At 40.0% G+C, this 24,630-nt stretch overlaps 1 protein-coding gene across 1 annotated transcript in view; it reads left to right on the plus strand.

The window, feature by feature from the left end:
* The first annotated feature begins 288 nt into the window (after window positions 1–288).
* tafa3a (TAFA chemokine like family member 3a) overlaps window positions 289–24,630 on the plus strand; it is a 148,064-nt gene continuing 123,722 nt past the window's right edge. The window contains exon 1 of the mRNA XM_007253350.4: window positions 289–864. The gene's annotated coding sequence lies outside the window, so the exon portion shown is untranslated. The remainder of the gene's footprint in view (window positions 865–24,630) is intronic.

The raw sequence follows: 24,630 nt of genomic DNA on the forward strand, positions 1-24,630 counted from the left end.
CAGTCTGAAGGGTGTTTGGACAAACCATTAAAATTTCTGGATCTTGGAACGCTGTGGGAGGGCGGAGGTGGGCTATTCATCAAAGGTAAGTATTGTATCATGTTTTACTGCACCAGAAGTCCATTATACATCGAAGTTCTTCTTTAACCCGTGTTTTTACTGTTTTTACAGATTTTTAGTATTACAGTCTACCAGCAGGTGCCGCCGTTTACCCGCTTATTACCTGCGCCCTGTCTCCCCGGAGCTCTGAGCAGCACGCGCTCCAAGTGATGAACCTTTCTTTCATAGAAGCCAAGTTGAGAGAGAAACTCCCTCCTCCTCCTCCTCCTTTTCCTCTTCCTCATCTTCCTCCTCCTCCTCTTTCCTCCGCTTCTGTGCCGTCTGTCCTCGCGCTCCCCCCGCCTACAGCTCCCGTGCAGGACTTGAGCCGCGCGCGCTCTCCCGGTGATGGATAAGGGAATTCTGTGGGAGAGCTGCATGTGCGCCCTTCCAGAACCTCAACCGGGACTGAGGAGCTCCGTCTAACTCCCCGCGTGCTCTCGCCCTCTCTCTTTCTAGCTCTCGCTCTCTGTCTCGCCGCGGGAAGTTTTTTTTCGGAGGTGGGAAGTTTTGGCGAGGCGCGAGCGCAGCGCACTTTGCGCCCCATAGAAGAACTAGAATTTGGGGAAGAAGGGGGGGAAAGTGATTTGGACAGAAAGAGACGCTTTTCTCCGCGAGTGATGCTTGTGATGCTTTTCTCGGGAGCGTCGTCGAGCGGAGGTGCTGATGCTGAGCCTCTGACGCGGCCGGAGCTCGTGCCTCTCTCCATGGAGCGCAAATGAGAGGCTTATTATCTACGCGGGTGTGCTAACAGCTCAGCGACAGGTAAGCACGAGCGCGCGCGCACGGGACGAGTTTGAGGGACGTTGCTGGAGATTGCAGATGCGCGAGGTGCAGGTGATCACGCGGGGTGACTGAGTGACTGACAGACAGGTGCACTCTGTTTCTGTTTCTCTGTTCAACTTGAAGTGAAGTGAAATTTGAGAAGCTCTGGCTGGATGGGTTTGCTGGGTTTGTTGAAGCAATGGTGGGACAAGAGTGTGAAGACAGACTGAAGCTTCTGGAGAGCTGATGCTGATCTTCAGTTCATTAGTGCAGGAGGAGGAGGAGGAGGCAGCATGGAGGCACTGCACTTCTTCCACTTCCAGGGATGGAGACCAAATTATTAATGCAGCTGCGTTACACACTTACTGCACATCCCTGCCTCTCTGGGGGAGAGTGCAGATGGCTGTCAAAGCTGAGAGCTGATGATGATGAGGAGGATGAGTATGGGGATGATGATGAAGGTGGATGCAGTGATTAAAGGTGGTCACAGGAATGAGGATGATGTATGTAAAGGTGGAGCCAGTGATTAAGTCTGGCCACAGGAATAATGATTATGATGAAGGTGGAGGCAGTGATTAAAATGCTGAGAAAAGTAAGTACAGAAATTATAATTAATAATTAAGGTGGAGGCAGGAATTAAAGGTGTTCACAGGAATGAGGATAGTGTTGAAGGTGGAGGTAGAGATTGAGTCTGGCCACAGGAATTAGGATAGGGACAAATCTGTAGGTGGTGATTAAAGGTGGTCACAAAAATAAGGATTATGGTGAAGTTGGAGACAGTGATTAAATGTGGTCACAGTATTTAAGACAGTGCTGAAGGTGAAGGTGGTGATTAAAGTTGACCATAGCAATGATGATGTTCACTAAGGTGGAGGCAGTGGTGAAGTCTGGCCACAGGAATCAGGATGGTATTGAAAGTTGGGGTGGTAATTAAGGTGGTCATTGAAATATGATTGTGATGTAGGTGGATGCAGTGATTATAAAATTTAGGTTGGCCACATGAATCAAGATGGTGTTGAAGGTGAAGGTAGGGATTAAATCTGCTCACAGGCAATAGGATGGTTATGAAGATGGAGGCAGTGATTATCATTAAGGTTGGACACTACAATTTGGATAGTTAGGAAGGTAGAAATGATGATTAAAGGTGGTTTCAGGAATTGAGATAGTGATGAAGGTGGAGTCAGTGATTACGGATGGCCACAGAACTTAAAATGGAGATAAAGGTGGAGGCTGTGATGGGTGGGTCTCAAGATTAAGGATGGTCTCTGAAGGGCTGTAAATATCAAAGCTAAGAAAGATGACTGATGATGACGACAGGGATGAGCTGTTGATGATGGTGATGGTGACGTAGGTGAAGACAGCTTCAATCATACTGATTCATCATTATAGATCTTGTGTTCATCCTTAATTACTGCTTTCTCCTGTAGGAGTTGAGGTGGTGATGAAGGTGAAGGAGTTATTTGGATTGGTAGTGTTGGATATGGGTGGTGATGGCGATGACTTTAACAGCTGGAATACTGAAACCATGAATAACATGTTTAAAAATGATGTACGAGGAATGACAGGAAGTCCCTACTTTGTTTGTTTGACTTGTGTTATGCTGTACAACACTAATAACATTCATTAGCAAGGGAATCTTGCTTTAGTTCAGTGTTAAATATACTAGAAATGGTTCTTTGAGGAAGAGCATAACCATTTCTGATTTCATAAAGAGCCATCTTTGCTATACACATCAGAATAGAGTGTCTAAATTTAAAACCTTTAAAACATTTTTTTTATATCAAGTGATTCTTGTTTAGACTGCCAAACGTTTCTTCACACATTTCCTTTACAATTATAGTTCTTTATGGAATCAAAAACAGGCCTTCTATGCCATTACTCAAAGAACCATGTTTGGCACCTTTTTTTAAGAGCATTGGAGAGCCCTTTCCAACAAATATACACAAGTACAGAGCATCACTCTTTCCTTTGTGGTCAGAAATGTCACTTCATCTGTAACACCAGTTATGAACACAGAAGCCTTAAGAAAACTGACCAAGCATTGCTGACCAAGATACTGGATTCATTGTGCGAAGAGAAAGAAGTAAAGAAAGAAAAGCCACAACAAAGAGTGTGTGGAGGTGAAGTCTGCTTTAATCTTGTCAGAAGAGTCAGGCATGGCTTCACTTGCTCCACGCACTCCTACCTCCTGCTCCAGCCCCCCTCCTCCATACTTTGCTCTGCCCTTCATCTTCCTTTTTCAGCGCCTCTTGTGTGGTCAGCTGTTTTTGTCTGCAATTAGTGCCATCATCTTGTTTCATCTGCTGGAAGAGCAACGGGAATAACCTTACGGCGCTGATACTATTCGCCCTTGATTAATTGCAGTCCCGAGACAGCGGGGCGAAAGGTGCTGTACATCTTCTCTTTCACACCCTGTGACAAGTGACCCATTACAGTGTTTTATAGATCGCCGTCAGCAGCCCTTGAAAACGGCTGTGGGCCCTGCCGGCCGATGATTTTATTGTGCCATGTTATTTGTGGGAATTGCTGCCGCCACAGGATTCTTTCTTTTCTTTCTTTTTTTTGGACAATACAGTGGATCGTTGAGCGGGGCTTAGGTTGCCATCCTGAAACAAACAAGCAGAGATGGGGTTTTCCACTCCACATTGTGTTTTCGGGGCCGTGCTGTTAAATAAGGACTTTAGTGGCGACTCGGTGGGATTGGAATCAGTCTGGCGGTGTTGTGTGGCCGTAACCTCCATGTTGTGTTGAATGGCGTAATCTGTAGGATGTCCTGAATTGAATTTTAGCTGTGTCTCACTTGTCTAATTAATTATACAAATATTTCATTAATTACACAATAGCACATGTTTTTCTGAAGGACAGTTTTTTTAATTATTAGATTGGATTAATTATAGTGTTGTTCCCAGATATGGTGACAGGAGCTTTAATCTCTGAAAGCTACATTACAGAAACCTTTCTCTTGTCTGAGAAACATATTGTACATTGTTTCACAATAGTTTAAAACATTTGTGTTCACCTCTAAATATATATATTTTTAAATCAATTTAAGGTGGAGAAGTGCATCTGAAAGTTGCACCCATTGCTGACACAGATTTGCTAAGGCATAGACTTCCTGTAGAGATGGCCTGCAAATACAATAGAACTCTCTGGAGCTCGGGAGTTTGGGATGAGGTGGGCTGGTAAATATCCAACAGCCTGATCTCCTGTTGCTGAATGCAATCAAATCCTAGGAGCAATGTTTCAAAATCTAGTAGAACACTTTCCTTAGACAGTGGAGACAGTTACGCCAAAAAACAACCCTGGATAAACGTTTTATTACCTTTAATGGCATTTAGATTTTGATTCTAGAAGAAACAGTAAATGAGCAGGTGTCCCAATTCTTAATGTACATGCAGTCCATTCTGTGGAATAATGTTAGCAAAGGGTGTGGGAGGGCATACTACCAATTAACGCTCTTTATTTCAGACAAAATGCTGAATAAAACTGGAACAAAATTATATGACAGCAGTCATATATACTTACTTTATTGTGTAGTAAAGTAAGAACTGGTTTATGTAGTAATCTGTTCTAGACTTTAGGAATATGTGCATGGCGACTGTGCTTGAATAAAATCGTTAGATTAACCCTTCAGACTGTAAAGAACTATGTAGGCCCACATCTCAATTCTTCAGCCAAGTAATTACATAACTTGCATATCAGTTACTGGATAATTCATAGCAGCAACTGAATAATATATACTGAAATTGATTAATGTACAGCGAGCCGGCAGTTTGAGGGGCTAATTCATGCCTCATGTGTATTTAAATGTGTTAAATGTGCAGATTTGGTTTAATAAGCTGTGCTTTTCTCCATTAGTTCTAGCGTGTTAACCTATATCTCAGGCACAGCCCCAGATAAGTGTGGGAGCTGAGTGAGATACAGTGACCTTTAGTGGCTAGGTAAAGAGCAGAGTGGATATACGGCAGAGAATTCCGTGGGAAGACCTCTTCCATTGGCCTGCTTAAGACAGGTCAATGCAGCATCCATTAACAGTAATGAGATGACAAGTGACTTTTTTACAGCCATTAAACACTGGTAATGAAACAAGACTTAACATTTGCTTTTAAGTTCAGGCACATTCGGAAAAGACTAATGAGGGGGCATCTGCATATGGAGTGTATCTGCACTGGGTGTGCTTGTGCTAGTGTGGTAGCGTTTGGCTCACATCTAGTATTACAAACTGCATAATGACAGGTGTGAATGGAAGCTTCTTTGGAGCAGGTGTTGTTGGAGTTGCTTGCTGTAATTTTAGCTTTGCAAGCTTTGGTTCAGTTCAGTTTTGCACGGTTCCTCCGTTTTTAGTCCAGCTTTCATTGTGTAGGCAGATTTTGGATCAAAGCTCAGGGCAACTTTGGCTTGCAGTGAGCGTAGCCTAGGATTACTTTACATGCATGAGATGGCAGATGATTTATTGCAGAGGTGAGAGGAGACAAAGCGGAGGTGCGCGAGGCACATCCAGCTTGTTTTGTTTTTGGCAGAACAGCAGAGCATTGGTGTCCTTACTCTTTAGCCCGCTATTGAATTTGAGATGCGGTAATTCAGGGATATTGCTTTGCATGCTTGTGTCAGTGCGTGAGACCAAAGCTGGTTGGATTCGCCATTGTCTTTGAGCCTCCAAACTATGGCTCGGCCTCTCTCCAATTTTGGACCGTCGCTGTGTCAAATTGAAATCAGTGCAGCCCATGCGGTTCTGGATCTGTAAGCAGCACACAGGAGTAATGCAGTATTGTAGCAAAGGAAAAAGAAAGAAAGCCTTCTCTGTTCTGGGGAGATGTGAGCGTTTTCACACTGACTTAACACAGAGTTGAGTAGAGTTGAGTAGAGTTGGCATATGGGTACTGATGAATTTATTATCTGCTGTATCACTAATAAAAATAAGAATGAAGCTAACACTTCATCTAGTCACAAATCCTGCTTTAGGCAGGATACATTCAGACAGTGAATTCATCCTGTGGGGTAGTGAAGTTTTTAAAGTTTGTAAAGTTTGGGCATGATCACTCGCTTAGATATTGTCCAGAGCGACTTACAAGGTTATTCCCATGCACCAATGGTGGACCAATGTAGTGTAAGGACTCTTATTGGTGTAACACAGCATAGTTATCCAGACCTGGTATTGAACCCACATGGTAGCTCACTGGCAGGCCGTGGTGTTATCCACTGCACCACACCAACCACAATTTTTATGTTTTTATGCAAGTCAAGTGCTTCAATAAAAAATAGCTTAATAATGATCTTAAGACTCAAAAGCTTAAGAGACAAAATGTCAGACAATATTTTTACATTTTTTAGTTCAAATTTCAACCATATTGACCTTTTACACCAGGGCTGCAGAATATATTGTTTCAGCATTGATATCATGATGTAGATACAATAGTGCAATAGTTACATTGCAAGATGTGACAAATTAAAATTTTCAAAACTATTTTGCTGCCTTATACAAGGAAAAAAAACGTTTTCATTTTGCATGCCAATATATAACATATGTTATTGAGTCACTGATGTGAGCAGTTAAATTAATTTATTCCAATAGAATGTATTCCATTTACCATACTTGGTATTAGCATGTGCAGGCTGTACACAGTTGGTTTTGTAAAATAAACATAATATGTTTAAATTAGTCTCTTTGGCTATGTTCATACAGCAGATAAATGTGGCCTAAATCTGATAGTTAAGTCATATGTGACACAGGATTGTGTATGGCTGAGTAAGCAGCAACAAACACATCTAATGTTTTTAATTCTGATTTGGTGCTGTTGAAATCCGATGCATATCCAATTTGTGGCAATGTGATTCTGTCTGACTGTTCAAATTAGAATATGCAATTTTAACGTCAAACAGAAAGAAAAAAGATGGGAAAATAAAGAATAGCAGTGATTTAAGGACCTAAGTGGCGAAAAAAAACGAGATAACCTCAAAAATCCATGAATCTTGAAATACTTACAAAGATTTAAACAAAACTTAACATAAAGCATTGCTCTGACATCATGCAAACAAAATACAAACTGCTCAGGCAGATGTGAGTCACATTAAAAACATTGTATAAACAGCCTAAAATAAATAGGCTGTTCGTATTTGGCCAGAAAATCAGATTAAAGCCACTTTTACCTGCTGTTTGAATGAAGTCTATATTTTCTCTTAGGAAGAGGTTCTCACACATCTATAACTGTGACCTAGAACTTTACAGACTTTGGCAAAGCAAGAAAAATGATAGACCACTTTTTTGGGGAATTTAATGGTATCCAGGACTGCTGCCAGCAAATTATAGCTCCTCAGGGTACATCAGATTCCCTATACGCCGTTCAAACTGCCACAAACTTCTCCAGAATATTGGCACACTAGAAACCAGAGTGTTCACCATACTTCCAGAACGGGAAGAGAGAACGACTGTGAATGACAGTTGCATTCTCCCACTGGCTGTTGAATATGAGTCAGCTGAAGCTAATGCTAGCAGAATGCGTGAAGCTATGGCTGGAGAACATTTAGGCAGCAGGTTATTTATTTTAACAGGTTGCTATATTATCATGCTCTATAGCATTAGCTCAGAAAGCTAATTCTAATGCTAAAACGCTCTTCAGAATGAGCACTTTTCAGGGAAATAAGCCAGTCACAGCTGGCCCCTTTCGTGAACCAGTTAGCACACAGTTTTTGCCAACTGTAGCTGGGATGCTGCCATGAAAAATAAACTTTATCCACTTAGCTCCTCTGTACTGTGAGGTCGTTGTCATTAAAATATTTTTCAAACTGCAGGTGGAGATACTTATACAGGGGGCATCGTAATTCATTGTGTGCCCACGTGATGGAGGAGGCGATTCAATGAAATTCCATGTTTCCAGGCATAGACAAATCTCAAAAAACTCTAGGTTGTTTTATTTACCTGTTTGCGGATGCAAGAAGTAAACGTGTTTAAGGACACCATTACTGGAGACTATCGTGACAGATGTTACAGAGTTTGATGTCATAACAATTTATGATGTGTGCTAGGGCTATAAGATATATTGTTTTTTTATTGTTATTGCAATAAGAGTTTTTATGATAAATACATTGAAATCACAGCTGTGATAACAGCTTGTATAAAAACAAGTCAAATTGCATTACCGGCATGCAACAACAGAGGGAGCTCTTCTTGTTGCATAATTTGCTCACATGACCAGACTGGAGGCAGAGTGAGGTACAGTGAGGTTAAGTAATATAGAGTGAGGTAGAGAAACACAGGCAAGACACACTTCAAACAACAAAATGCAGGATATCAAGCCAATCTTCAAAGAGATTAAACTAATTTAGAATCTTAATTTGTCATGTTTCACATTAATGTTGGATATCTAACAGCATTATCGCACATTGTCACTTGTGCAACCCTAATATATGCTAATTAAAATTGACAAAAAAATGACATCCAACATCAAAGCATATTCATGTTGTCATGACAAATCTCTGTCATGTCTTGTTTATGGAAAATTTCTGCCTACATCATAGAGCTGCACAATATATCGTTTAAGCATCGTCATCCCGATGTGCGGATGTGCAATAGTCATGATTCTTGACACAAGAAGTAGATACACAGCATTGTCTCTGTGTCTGTGTGAGTGATAGGCTGCTGCTGCCTGAGAAGCACGAGGGGGAGGGGGAGCGAGAGGGGAGAGGGGAAAACAGGAGTTAACATGAGGTAACCGCATGGCCTCTATCCACATGGTTGGGCATGTGCTTGTAAATGCACGTGTTGAAAGCTGTGCACCTCATTCCAGCACAGTTTTGCGGTTCACATATTTCCAGTTACAGCTGAATTCACAGTTTTAATCACAGAAAAACACTCTTATTTACCTTTTAAAAGCTATTTACATGCCTGATTAAAGAACTGATTACTGTTGTTTTGCTGTTTTCTCGGGTTTTGAGTGCTCGGCTCGACTCAGCTCTTGATCGGTCCAGACACGAGATGCATGGGTGGGGGCAGGGCTGGTTACGCCATGGACCCTGCATTGTTTAATATTGTGATATATATCGCCGAAAAATGAACATTTGCAATGTAAAAAATTTCCAGTATCGTGCAGCCCTCCTACATTAGTATCATGATGAAGTATTTTAGCTGTGTACTGTACGATCCACTTTTTATAGCTTCTGAAGAACAACCATTAGGATTAATAACTATAGCAGTAATCCTAGTATTCAAAGGGTTATAAAACAGAACCCAAAAGGCCTCACCAGTGACTGGTGACGCAAGTTGAGACTGTGAGTAATGAGGTAAATGGCAGATTTAGGGCCATTCGGTTCGAAATCGTAACTGCATTATTCAAAAACACAGAACTCAGCTCCCTGATCTGAAGAGTTCATCTCATCTCAGATGCATGTGGGCAAGAACTTGTAGCGGCGCGCAGCTCCGAGTATGCAAATAGCATCCGCAGTGCTTTTGCTACACTTAACGACGGATGTCGCACAACCCAAAATAACGTGTCCGAACCTGGCGGGTGTAGCGGTTGCCAATTGCGCGAGCCGTGACAGCTCATAAGAGCGGGGGCTTATCCTTTTCTCAGCGTGGAACAAACAACAACAGAGGCTCCCCTACATCACAATATGCGCTTGAATACAGCAGCATGAGCCATCTGGATGAGAGCGGCGGAGTGAGGCGACACGCTAGCTCCTGCCTTTCAAAGCAGATGAAGCTTTATGGCAGCCCAGCAGTTTTAGCCAACCCAAATCACAGCTGGAGGCTGACCGATATATTGGATTGCGAATGATAGTGTGCAAGGTTTTTAGCTCTTCAGAAAGCATCACGTTTGCATTTTTTGAAGATGAATGTTGGAGTGTAGGTCTTCTTGGCAGTACAGAGAGTGCAGGCTGTTCTCTTTAAGAGGCGTTTCGGATTTAGAATGCTGATGAGGGACCTTGTGTCATATTTGTGCTTTCGGGCGTGTTTTTTGGGCTTTTCACGCCTACGCCACGTTTCAGACTTTAGAGTTCATACGATTAAATCTGGTTTATTTGGGCACTTGTCAAAGGAGATTAGGGTTGCAACAGTTTATTGTCAGAAATCAGATCAACAGTCAATAAGTCATCAATGACATTGATTATGAGGATTGATTATGGAAAGGTTATGTGCTGACATGTATAAGTATAGTAAGTAGAGCTTTAATGCTTTACAGGGTTAAAATAGTGTCTCACCTGTATGAATTTTAATCACTATTATTTTCTGTAAATAATACAAATTAAACCAGTGGGACTAGAGGTTAACTAAAGGTAATACTTAAGCACATTTTTCACTTTTTAATTCATACCAGACATGTGAAATAGAGTCATGGTAGGTGTGTATATGTGTATGTACATATATAATATGTATAATATGTTAAAGCTGCTTTTTAGCTCGGTCATCATAAACAAAGAGAGACAATTTATTCCACATCTATTTATCTTATAAAGACAGCAGAGTTGCACTGGGCTGTGATACTTTATGAACAAATCATTCTCTATAATATCAAATAAGTTTTTCAAGTTAGCTACATTTTATAATTTACATTTTTACTTAAAACAACCCAGCTGTGATTTCCTAAAGCAGTGTTTTTATATTTTGTTTATTTGTTAGTCAGTGTTTATTACAATTACAGATAGTATGAAACAGATAGTCATGTCCTCAAATCTCAAACTTAAATTCAATTTTCAGTCCTGGATTTTGTTCTCAGTGGAAATAAAAAGAACAGCTCATATAGTGACACACTTGACACGGATCACAAAGTCCTGGAATGTTAACTGGATTTAAGATATAATATATATTGAAAAGCTCTGTTTGAAGCTCACAAGCACAGGGATAATATGTCATATATACTAATATATACTAATGTAAGATATGCTATTATTACTAATATTCTATTATAAAGGACTATAAGGCTTTATGATTTAAATGTGTAAGTTGCATAGCTGGGCTCCCATTCTCTAATGATCTAATAGATTTTTCAAACATATAATGCAGGCAATAAGCCTATTTATAAAGCTAATTTAAAGTGAAATAGTACTTTATTTATGTCTGTCTCAGGCATATAGTCCATATGATAGCATGACATTATGTTTTATCAACTCCGATAAGCTGTGATTTAAACATACATTAGAAATTACTTTGAACAGTGCAGGGGGTGCAGGAAAAGATAGTAGTTTAGGAAGGGGTATGTAGTGGATAAAGTGAGGGCACTTGGATTATCATCATTGGGGGGAGGAGTTGATGGTTGTCAGATGGTTGTCACCTTGGTTGGGAATTCAAATGATCATATTATTGACTTATAAACAAAGTGGAGCAATGTCAACTCGCTGCAGAGACAGATGACCATCCTCCCTGTTTAGGTGGTTGAGGGTTGACACCTCAGTGTAGGGGGAAAGGAGTTTAGGTCAATAAATTAGCATATCCAAAATTCATTCTATAAAAGAGAGTTGAAAACCTGAAGAAAGCACAATTTGTTGTTGACAAAATCTCTCAACACTCATATGATAGATGGGATTGTGGTACTTAATTGCAATGTCAAGGATTTCTTGAGGATGTTATGGCATCTAGTGTTTCATTGCCCTCATTGATTTCTCCATTAATCCCATAATAGTCAATTCATCAGTGACTTCATTCCAGTGTCTGGAATAAATTTGATGGGATTGACTCTGCATTATCTCAGTGAAGTGCCGTTATTGTGATAGCACCTTTCCATAAATTGGTACCATAAAAATAGGCCTATCACAATAATTAGGATATTGATTTATCGTGTTATATATGGACAGTAAGTGTGCAAATTACAGGAAATCCCACGATACAATATTATCATGATACATTGCTCACAATAATGATGATATCACAATACTGTGATTCTATGATACTTGATATATCGCAAAAAATCTTTACGATACTTCTTGGCATCTGTGTTACTGAAAAGGATTAAATATTCCTAAATAAAAAAATACCAGAATTCCAGAACCAATATTCTTCACCACATGTTTACCCTATTCTTTTGATTAGCACCACCAGTATTAATGCAGTAATAAAACAGTCAATTTAGTATGTAAGTTGGGGGGGTGTTAGCATGTCAGTATATTGTGATATCTATATTTTCTGCTGCTAATCTCTAGAATATTTGCTTACCTTAACTGTATGTTACCCATTGTATGTCATTGTGTTTAGAATAGATTAGAATAGAATTGTTTTTTAAAATGTGGTTTATTATTTTTTCAGGATATTTAAATATATATATTTTTAAATGCCAGCTCCAATGTCTGAATATTCTTAATAATTCGTAAAAAAGGGTGCAATTGCATTATAATACCATTGTATTATCATCGTATTAGTGGCATAAATCATCTTAATATTTAAATTATTTAAATGTATTTATTTATTTAATTATTTCTCGGACAAAATATCGTCCAAAACAATTGGTTATTGTGGCAGGCCTGTTATGCAGTGTGAAACCGGACCGGAGAACTTTTCTTCTGTCTGAAAGCACCTCTGGTTTAAACATCAACCAACGAACCATGAAATCCGACTCAACATTGATTGGATTTCTTAGCAAGCAGGATGGCTTTGTTAGCAGAGAGCTTGGGATTGGAGGCTTTTGCATAGAGATGTGAAACTGGAAAGATGTGGGGAATGAGAGGCAGACAGAAAAAAGGGAGAGTGAAAGAAAGAAAGAGAAAAAGAGAGAGGGGATGGAGAGAGGTTGAGGAAGAGGTGGGAGAGGCTCCAAGTTTTATAGATGCCATTTAAAAGAGCGTGCCGGAGTGGAGGGAGGCCGCAATGAACTGTAACTGAGACAAAACGGCAAGACAATAAACAAGCAAATTGGCTGCCTGGGAGCCTCAGCTAGCCCCGCCTTTCTCTCACGGGAGTGACAGACACTGCACCTCTCTGTGTAGCATCCATTTTTTATTCTTTTTTTTCCCCCCTTCTCCTCCACTGCCGTGTCATCTTCGTGCTCTGTCTCTGTCTTGTGCACAATGTCCAGTGTGATTGTGCAGGCAGCAGGTACATATATACAATACCATTACATTATTGTCACTCTTAACTCTTCTGTTGTCCACTGCGCTGGACTGTCCGCTTATGGCCTCGCTGCTCTGGGGCCCATCAGGCTGAGTTTATGTGGCATTGTGCGAATCGCTGTGTAAACACACAGTGAAATTGCTTGGGGGCGTATTTCTCTCTCACCACTCTATTTCACTCCCTCTGGACCTATGTTCAATATGCCACTCAAAAAGGCAAGCCATATTACCATAAGCCGTCTCCATCCAGCGGGGCCATGCAGGACAATATTGCTCCCATTCTTAGCCCGTATCCGCTGGATTCTGTCGTTATGATTCCGACAAACGTGGGACATAAGCCTCGGTGTTTAATTGTCTGTAAACCAGCCACATAGCTATTTCCTCAGAATTAGATATATTTCTTTATTCACCATTAAATAGAAATATGACTTCATGGGTTTGTGTTCTGTAATATAGACTGTATCCAAATGTGTGTAGACGCCCCTTTTAATGCATGCATTCAGCTACATTTGGCTGCACCCATTTCTTACACAGATGTGCACATACAAACACACACACACACACACACACCGCTTGTTTAGTTGTTTGCTCCCCTAATATCACCAAAATAGTATAACCCTCTGAAGCAGATAATGAAGGACCTGTTCTCATCATGCCTAATGCCATACAGGGGCTGGAAGGGTATAAAGCCCTCCAGCAATAGATATAAATAAAAAGTAATCAATTTTTTTTACATTATTGAAAGTAATGTGTATATTTAGTGTTTGTATCACTAAATAAAATGCAAATTAAAAACCAGGCCCTTTAAACGTAGTCATGTGATTGTTTCACATTTCAAACAAATCACACACTCAAGTTTTCAGATTAATCACATGCATTAGCATGTTAAAACTGACAGCATTCGTTTTAATACTGAGAATTATTTTCAATTATTTAAATGTTATAGTTAGAAGTTAATAGAAATATTACAGTGAAAAAAATTTAAAAAATATTCTTTGTTAAATTTTCATTGCAGATTTTTTTCTTGTTTTCAAAATATCAAAACTATTAAAAATGCAAGGTAGTAAGTTCTGTTGGTTGACCACAGAGAAAACTAATTAAAAAAGATGTAACAAAAAATAATACTACATTGCTGTACATTTCTGAAATCTTACAAAATTAAGAAATTCATATTAAAGAAACAAATGTATTATTAGCAACAGGAATACAATATATATGTAATGTATAGGTTTTTTTTTCCAATTAATTGTAGTTTCCCCTGGATGTTTTCAGTCAGCATGTGAATGGGCATTAATATATTTATACGTTACATAATACTACAGAGATTAGATAAGAGCTTTGAATATGTTTTAATAAACACTACTTTTTTGTGTTGATGTACATACTTTTTTTTAATTCCAGTAATTATATATTGTCATGATACTTCACTGAAAATTCCTTAATTGTGCAGCAGAGATTGTACACTATATTACAATATAGTGCACTCACCTGCATTGCATTTAATGATGTAAGGCTTAGATGGAGCTGCTCGGCCATAGAAACCCATTTCATGAAGCTGCACTCCTGCTCTATTGTTGTTGATCTAATCTGAAGCTACATGAAGTTTGGAGGTGTGTAGTGATGGACTCTGAAGCTACATGAAGTTTGGAGGTGTGTAGTGATGAACTCTGAAGCTACATGAAGTTTGGAGGTGTGTAGTGATGGACTCTGAAGCTACATGAAGTTTGGAGGTGTGTAGTGATGGACTCTGAAGCTACATGAAGTTTGGAGGTGTGTAGTGATTGGTGTAGTGACCCTGCAGAAAGTTGGTGAACTCTGTGCACTATGCTCCTCAGCATCCGCTGACCCCGCTCTGTTATTTTACACTGACAGAGCACAGAGTCGCTGTTGTTTCCAGTCTCTTCCTCTGTGTTATAATATCACTGACAGTTGGCTGTGGAATATTTAGTAGTGAGTAGTGAAATTTGACGATTTGCACGAATTGCACAGGTGCTGCATCCTATCACGGGACCACAGTGCTGGAGTTCACTGAGCTCCTGAGACCTGACCCATAGAAGTGATTGGAACCTGAGTTCATTGATTTGGATAAATGAATGAATATTTTTGCATGAAACAGAACAAAGCAAATTCATTTTAGAGTGGTCATTATTCACATTATTATAGTCCTTGATTGTGTCTCTGTTTATCAGAATTTATCTGATTTATTTTATATAGTTTGAGCGGAAAGACCATTACAATTACATGAATGTCTGTTTGCCAAAAAACAACTGTATTAATGATGCTTTATTCTTTCTCTGTGGCATTCTGATAGCACAGGAAATATGGGAGGTCAAATAATATAGTGCAATTGCCAACATTTTTTAAATATCGTGAACAATATTATACACTGAAATATGGTGCCATATCACCCACCCTTAATTATCACATCAGGTTACTGTTCTCATTTCCCATTTTATATCTAGAGACAAATTATATCTGTCCAGTTGAATTTTTTATACTTTAATCCTGCATATATGGAGATATTCGGAGTACATTATTAGTATCATGACATTCTGGATCATCGACTTCTGTTAGAAATCTAATAAAATTCTTGTATTTTTTTTTTAATATCTCAGTAAGGGGTTTGACATATCATATTGTATGCAATAACACAATTTAATTTTCATTTTGTTGCCTGAGTGTATTCTTGAAATATGTTTTTAATTCAGCGTTTTGTTATATCGCCAAGAGTATTGTTATCCCGAAAATACTATGAAATATCGTGATATAATATTTTAGGGCCATATCGCCCACCTCTAGTACAGACAAAATGTGCCGTCTAAAACGTCCAGTTTGAAGGTGGTCAGAATGGACTGTTCACTGCACATAATCATTTAAATTTAAAGTAGAGATAATTTAGGTTGAAATAAATGATGTGATGACATTCAGAACCTTGAATTTTCTTAGACATAATTTTTTTTGTGTGAGAATGAGAACAGGAAGAACTCTAGCTGGTCAATGTGCCAGATCTCACTTTGTGATGGAAGGATGTAGTCCTGCAATAATTTATACACTATAAAGGGCACTACAATCATTTCTCCACTGTAACAGTCAGACAAATGACAGTGTATGTGTGTGAACAACCTCTGGCTGACCTTCTGAAGGACTGGAGATTGCCCTGAGCTGACAGATACCTTAAGACTCTCTGTCTGTCTTTCTTCATTTTTGAAAGCTGAGTGAATCTTCTGAGTGATAATAATTTTGGGCAAATGCCAAAATCCACAATTTTCATGCACATATCTGTCACCATGAACATTTATGAGAGGTGACCAAGGTGCTCATCATCTTAAAGAATAGCTACTACTGTATATGCAGCTCCCGCCAGGCTGGCCTCGCTGTGCATGTCATCAGGCCCTTTAACTTATGCAGAAAACAGCAGGATGTCTTGTCTTCAGTCATGTCACTACTTTACTGCACTCTCTTATCGGCTTCTTGTAGCTGCCTGCATTAGATTTAAAACCACACCTAAAAAACCTAATGGACCAGCTTCAAGTACGTATTTTAAGAGTCATGGAACACAAGACTTTCCTTTCTAGACTTTCCTTTGTCTTGTATTTTGTATTTTGGTTGATAGGCATCCATACAGATTTTTCCTTTTTTCAGCATCTAACCATCTAAATGCCATCTGTGAATATGCTATTTAATTAGTTTGACATTTTAATGGTTTTATGGTACCTGTGCTACTTGACTCTTCTCAACTCACTCACTGTTTTGGTACCTGTTGCCGGGTTCTTTCTCACTACCACAGCCAGCACACACACCCCTCATTGTGAGTTTAGTAAAAATAAATCACTACTGTAGTTTGGTGATTTTACAAATAGATATTTTGTGCTGGTTGTGCTGGAAGTGGCAATTCTCTCTGGTTGGTCACCACTCATATTCCTATTAGTTCCCACTTGGCTCGCTTGGGATCACAAATGAAAAGGTACTTAAAAGTACCCAGTTACCAGGTTACAAATGTGCCTAATGGAAAAGCAAAAAAGCCGAGTGGACTACAAGTGAGTAGTGTAGGCACCATGTTGTGAAAAAGTGCCATTTGTTGCTCTATTTTGTTGCCTTGCTGTTCTAATGCCCATATTACCACTAACCTTATCGATTTGCAGCCAGTGAGACAGCTGGTTAGATATGGTTAGGCATATTGCTTGTCTTAAAACTAGAACTGGGCGATTATGGCCTAAAAAAATTAATTTAATTTAATTTTTTCACCCAAAAAAAAAAACAGAATTTTAATTATAATTGTTTTTTTTTTTTTGCCCCCCTACTAAAAATCTAATTACAGATGAGAAAGAAACAGTTCACAATTAGGTTTACCTGTGAAAAAAATATTTATTGGCGTTTGGTGTTCAGATGCTTGAGTCGGTTGAGTCAACTTATTAAGTTAATGAATTAATTAATTGTTAACAAGCTCATGTGTTCTGACCTTGTATCTACACACAGCCACGGAGAAACTCACACACTGACGGACATTGGATTATACTTCAGAAACCGGGTATGTGTCTGAAAATGCACTGAACGAGACACAGAAGAAACTTTGAAGGAGAGATTATTATGGTTTTCCACAATTAATCATGGATCTGAGTGATGGCGTTACAGGTTTTAGAAGCGGCAGGATTTATTTCTAGCTTAATATATGCTTAATATAGGCAGTATTTTAGATCAAAAAGATTATTGTAAAGAATTTCTGTATGTTAAAATGATGTTCACTCCATTTTTAAAATTGCATTAAAACTGTAATTTAAAAAAAAAACGAATTAATCGTAAAAAAATGCCCAGCTCTACTTATACAATTGATGTATGTATATGTGCTGTATATGTGCTGGTGCTCTAGCAACACTGAAATGTTGTGAGCATTGATTAAAACACAAAACTCTGACCATCCTCTCTGACTGTGCCCTTAGACTGTCAAGTGTCACAGCTGCAAATAGCAATATCATTGGCCAACTGATACATACAGTATTATACAGTGAGACTTCATTTAAAGTATGTATCGCATATATTAGAATAAAATAAAGAAAAAAAGCAAACAAAAGGACTGAAGAAGCTGCCAGGATAATGTTATATGTCCTTCAACTCACTCTGCTGGCCTGCTCCCCTTCCCTTTTTCCCTGCCCACCCACGTCTTGCTGCATAGCCTCACTGCGCTCCGTGTACAGTGCCGTCGTTTGGCTTCCTTCAGCCTTGATGCCTGAGCTCGGTTCAGCCACTCTGGCCTGCCTTTTCCTTTCTCTCCCCATCTCCATTCATTCCTCAGAGATGCAGAGCAGCGCAGGACTCTATCGGCTTTTCCGCCGCCGTGACCACTGCACTGCACTGCGCCGTGGGAGCGTAGCCTTTCTCTTTCTCTCTGAAAGTGGGTGTCACATTGCTCACTTGTCCTCTGAAGGAAAAGTAAGAGAGAGAAAGAGAGAGAGAGAGAGCAGTCGTTGCGATATTTTTCTTTTTGTCTTTCTCCTTTTTGTGCGCTAACTCTTTCTCCCTCTCCTAAAGTGTGCCTCTGCGTCTCACTCACTTTTGTCAGCCTCCTTCCTCTGCAACCATTAAGGCACAATTTTAGGCCGCAATTACAGGCTGCGGCGGTGCGGCGCTATTTATTCATTTTTGCTGCTTGTTATTTTTTCGTCAGGGTGGCACGGGGGGCAGAGCGGCGTTGCTCTGATTGTAATTAGGGGACTAAGAGGCAATAAAGAGCGCAATTACGCTAAAGGTTCCTGCGCCCACGATCAGCAGCAGAGGGCCGGCCTCTGAGTCCAGAGCAGAGGAGCGGGGTGGGAATGTGGGCGGGGGAGAAAGAAGGAAAAAAAAGTTGACAGATTGAAAAGAGTGCCCGTGGCAGTTTTTGACCCTCTCATGTCTAATAAATAAGCTGACAGAGGAAGAGGCGAAATCTGCCCACCCGCTTCTCCTTTCCACACCACCTGCCAGCGCTCTTTTTTTCTCTGACCTAACAGAGAGAGTCTTCAACGTACTCATCGTCAGATGATTCTTTGAAAGAGCTGCGAGGACTTCAAAGGAGGCCCGCCATCAAAAAGAGCGGCAGCCCCGCGTGTCGATAAATTCATTGTACAGAAGCCTGTCTTGGGCCTTGATCTGTGCTACAACACTGGAATATGAAACGGATATGGAGATAGTTTCGTTATCTCCCCTCGCGCTAGGCATCATCATTGGCTAGAGGGCGACTTTGGGTGCAGGGCCTTTTGATGTAGGCAGCTTTGTCCTCTCTCTTATAGGCATGTAAATAGCGACATGCGGAGATAAGAATAGGCATACTGTAGATGAAGCGAAATCATAAGGCACTGTGACACTAGACGGAAAGTGCTTGGGATAAAAAAAAAAAGCAGCAGCAGAATGAACTATAAGAAAAGTATAACGCCAAGTGTTATAAGAGAACAGCAGAACTTTTTTCTTTTTTTGCTATTGACCAAAGCTGGCATATTCCAACAGATGATCCTTTGCCCATTTGGAACTCATTGTTGTCTAGTTTCACTTTATGGCTGCAGCCTTCATTCTTTCAGAGGAAGTTAAATGCTGCCCTGAAACTCCATCTGTCACTTATCACGCTTTTTCTCTCCTCCAACAGAACAGAATGGTGAGAATTAGGCTGAGGAGTTCGCAGCTACCATATGCACAGAACAGCCTGCCTTCGGCCTCCTTAAAAAATCTGCACGCTGTATTTTTTAAACATAAAAAACTGTTAGTCTTGCTTACAAACCACAGGGGTGGCTGCTATCGGAGGTGCTGTCAGTTCTGCGAGCCTGTGTTGAATTGTAAGTCCGGAGAGAGGGGAAGGAGCCGAGCTTCTTCTCTGAGGCTCTGCATAAGTGGAGGGGACTAATTTCTCCTGGGCTTTGGTCCTGCACCAAGGGTGTATGAGGAACAGTGAAGGAAGGAAGGAGAGAGAGAGGTGGAGAAGGAAGAGGAGGAGAGGAGTGAGAGGTTGAGCTTTGCTCTAATTCTCCCCGGTATGAGGGGTAGCCGCCCACTTTACTCAAATTCGCCATGCTACCCCCATACACCCGTGCCTGCTCTCTCTCTCTCTCTAGCTCTCTCTCTTTCTTTCTTCATCGTTTTACTCAATTATTCACTTTCCCTCTCTGTCTTTCTCTCTCTCTCTCTTTCTCTCTCTCTCTCTCTCTCTCTCTCTCTCTCTAATCCTCTCTGGCCTGCTGATCCATGTTTACTTATTTGCTTCTTCTCTCACTCTCTCTCTGTCTCCCTCTGTCTTTTTCCCTCTCGGTTCTCTCTCTCTCTTGCAGTCTCTTTCTCTTTCTGTCTTTCTCTCTCCTTTGTATTAATCCCTCTTGATTCTCACTGTCTCTTTCTCTGTCTGTCTCTCTCTCTCTCTTTCTCCCTCTTTCTCTCTCTCTGATTTATCTTTTTGTCTATCTTTGCTCATTTGTGTTTACTTCTTTGCTTCAGAAATTACAGACAAATCATGAACAGCTATAAATGTGTTCTATCCCTCTCTCTCTCCCTCCCTCTCTATCTGTCCTTCTCTCTTTCTCTGTCTCTCTCTCTCTCTCAACCCTGATGTTTTTTTTCTCTCGCCTGTATTTCCACTTTCTCAGTATGTGTCAGGCGGGAGGAAAAGACCTGTCAATCAACTCTAGAGCGCACACGCACCAGCGCAGGCGAAGCGCATTTCTAGCTGCACGTCTTAACATCCCAAATTCAACTGTCACTGATCGGCAGGGACCATAGACAGCTGATCAGCTGTGGAGGTGCTCATTTTAAACCTAGTGACATCTCAAACATAGTGCTTACTCCCTCTCACAGACAGAGGAGAGATTTTTTTAATTCAGGCCACACTTAGACTGTACTCCGGCAAATGTGGATAAATGTGCAAACACAACTTAATTTCACCTTTCTGTGTCACTATGGACTCAATCCAAGTTAAACAATTTAGAGACAGGGACCTGGCATGATGCTGTAGAATACTGTACTTACCTGTGGGATAAACGTGTTGGGATGTGATCACTTGTCTGTTGCTTGTCTGTTTGCCAGATGCTGCGGGTATGATCATTACCATTACCGCCCACTGCACTGTTCACTGTAGGTGGTAATGCTTTCTATAATGTATTACCATGAACCTCTCTCTCATTCACCAGATAACACCTTATAAAATATAACCCCTCCATTCTCTCTGGACAAAACCTTGTGTAAAATGGACTGAGACAAAATGGAAAACTGTTCTGTGGTCAGATTAATCAAATTCAAACATATTTTGCAAACCACAGATGCCACAAATGAGGAGAGGGACCATCCAGCTTGTCATCAGGAAACAGTTCAAAAGTCTTCATCTCTAATGATATGGGGTGATTGGAAAAGGCATTTTCAGTGCTTTTAGATTTTAAAAACAACATATGCTCCTGCCTACAGATCAGAAATTTTAAAAATAGAATAGATTTTGGGCATCATAAAATAAAGAATCAGGCAAAGAAGAGCCAGTAATGTTGAGAAGCTAGAATTCTACCTCAGACAAGATTGGGACAACATTTATCTCCCAAAACTCCACCAATTGGTTTCCTGTTGCCACTTCTGGAAAAAGTCCTAGCATTAGAGCATTAAAGGAAACACTGCCCTATGACTACAAATAAGTTATGACTAGAAATGACTATAAACTATAAAAAAATGACTATAAATAAATTACTTTTTTGACCAAACACTAAAAGTGCTTTTTTACCAGTGTTGGTCAACTATTCATTTGCTAAATAGTTGGTACATCCCTTATGATTGGTTGTATTTGTTGTGACCAGACATGTATAAGTACTAGAGACCCAACATTGGGTGAAAGTGCTCTATCAAAAAAGTGACTTTAAAAAAGTAGAAGTTAAAATGTTCTTTAAGGGCCAAACATAAATGGAATCCTAAACTATTATTCATTTTTGTACTTAAGTATTGCAAGTAGTTTATCGTAAAATGTAGTACTCATGTACTGAAAGTAAAAGTACAGTACATAGTGTGTTATCAGTGTATTTATCACAAAAAGCAGTGAAAAGTTCTCGAGTGAAAGGAAGAACAGGAGCAGTAAGGTCTTCTTATAAGATCAGCTCGATCTCTTGATTCAGTGATGAGCAACTTCATCAAACCCGGTGAGACAGTGCAGAACATCTACCGCTCAGGCTTTAGTGATAATGTGGGTTTAGAATGATTAATAACATTTTTATAATTGTAATGAGTAACAATGCAGCACATAAAAATGTATTAGAAGTATTAAACTCATCCAAAATACTGTATGTAGTGAAGTAAATGTGGAAGTAGGAGAAAAAAATAATACTCCAGTAGAAACAGATATAGTATTTTAGTACTTAAGTACAGTAGTGAAGTAAAAATAATACTCCAGTAGATACAGATACAGCATTTTAGCACTTTAGTACAGTAGTGAAGTAAAAATAATACTCCAGTAGAAACAGATACAGCATACTAGTACTTAAGTACAGTAGCGAAGTAAAAATAATACTCCAGTAGATACATATATAGCATTTTAGTACTTAACTACAGTAGTAAAGTAGTTCTAATTTGTTACTATCCATTTCTGGTTTCTACCTTTCCTATTTTTTATTATTGTTGCTTTCATTTATTTTTCCATCCACCCGCATGAAAGAACAAATAAAATTAGTCACAGACACATTATTTGCATTGCAGGGGAGGAAATCATCGTAATGAGCGTGATGATCTGTGTACGCAGAGGTGTGTGGGAAAGAGAAAGGTGTCTGCTCCCCTGCCTACAGGACATCTTGCTTTTAATGGGCGCCTGGTGATGAATGCTTCAGACAAAAATTAGGCCATTAAATTGTACGAGCCTCATCAAATAGGCACTTAAAAGACTTAATAAGCAAAAGCTTTTTTCTGCAGCAAAGTTGCCTTCTTTTTTACTGCAAGGTCCTTGCCTTTGACCCACTTAGACCCTTTCATAATGGCTGACATAATGGCCACGTTTTTAGGGGAGTTCGGCGTCCTGCTGTGCACCGCCAAACACCCCTCATTTCTCTTCTCTTCTTCTTGTGCTTTCTATTTCTTTCTTTCTCTCACTCACAGACTTGCATTCATCTCAACTTTGAAAGCATCGATCTTCATTTTTAATGCCTCTCAAACCCCTGTGTCTCCGGCCCACCGAGCAGACGGGAGGCATGTATCCGCTGATGACAGGGAGGACGTGTGTGTGGATGGACGCTCAGCTCTGGCCTCTCATTAATGGAAGCCGGAGAACATCCTGCTACTCTAATGCACTCTCTTACCTTGTTCTCTCTCCTCCACGCTCGCCCTCTGCCCTCTGTATGACGGCAGAGCGCTGCTCCGTGGCGCAGGTGTGATGTCCGACAGCCGATTTCTCTGCCTGTTTTTTTTTTTCCTTGACTCTCTTTCTCTCTGTTTTTGCCCTTTTTTTCATCTTCTTGGGCCCCGGAGATCTCTTCCCTTGTGAGATGCAGGAATGAGGTGGAAGTACAGAGTGCAGGAGAAAGAAAAATACTATAAAGGCTGCTCTTCTTACATTTTTAAAATATAAATTATATCAAATTTTAAAATGCGTTACTTGCTTTCTTTCAGCTGCGGATTGAAAGGGACCCACAGATGTAAAAAAAAAAAATTCTTGGCATAGTTCAATAAGGTGGGAAGCAACACACTGTGAACCCCAATCACTGCTGTGTCCTCCTTCAAAAGAAAATCCCACGCAAGTACAACTCTAGAGCTGTAAAATAGGCCAGTTCCAAAATCTCAAAACATTTTTGTAACAGTCTTAACTTGGTTCATTTACACCCCCGAGATGTACATAAACCCAGCTCACAAGTAGAAGCTGGGAAAATGATAAAAGGTTAAAAAAATCGAGGGGAATATATTGTTGTTGATACTGGAGAGCAGCACATCAGCCACCACAGTGTTTCCTGTGCTGAAGTGAAGCTAGTGTTAATCTCGTACTAAAGTGAAAGCCACAGAGGCAAACAGGGAGCCACACTAGGCTAAAAGCTAATGCTAGTTGACAGTTGACTCTTGAATTTACTAGAGCAAATAAGGTTTTGTTTGGCTGGGTAATATGGCAATATGGTTATTCTGATCACCCCCTACAGTCACTGTCCTTCTTATCTTGGTAGTTCTATAATAACAGACTGTAGTCAGTCTGCTTCTTCATAAATTTGCGTTTGCTTCATCAAAATCAAACTGGACTGACTACCAAATCTGGAGCTAAACTTTCTAAGTTTAAGACTCAAAAAAGACAAACCTGGGGGTAATAAACATTTTTGGAAGCCCATAATAGTGCAGTATAGCAGTCAATAAAGCAGAACTGTTCATTATTTTCCCCACAAACCTTATTTAATTGGAAAATCATCATTCTTTATTATGAGGCAAAACAACAATGATATAAATTGTAAATTGGCAACCAGGGTCACATATTTACTGTTTATAAACAAAAGAACAATGTAATTACTTAGTAAATGCATTCTGTGGCCTTTAAAAAGAGGTTTATAAAGCAAGTAAAGAGCATTGACTAAATGAAAGATGGTGTCAAATCATATTTTTTAGCATTTTTCTTACAGTAGTTGTTGCTCTTTTTTTAAGATCTTCCTCTTCTTCTTCTGCTTCCTCCAGACGGCTCTTTCAGCAGCTGTCCTGGTTTCTAGCTCTCCAGAGTCAGGGCCTATATTCGGCCCACAGCACACAAAGTGACGTGGAGCCTCTGGCGCCTCTCTCTCTTTCTTT

The sequence above is a fragment of the Astyanax mexicanus genome, chromosome 5 (assembly GCF_023375975.1).
Source record: "Astyanax mexicanus isolate ESR-SI-001 chromosome 5, AstMex3_surface, whole genome shotgun sequence".
Classification (NCBI taxonomy): Eukaryota; Metazoa; Chordata; class Actinopteri; order Characiformes; family Acestrorhamphidae; genus Astyanax; species Astyanax mexicanus.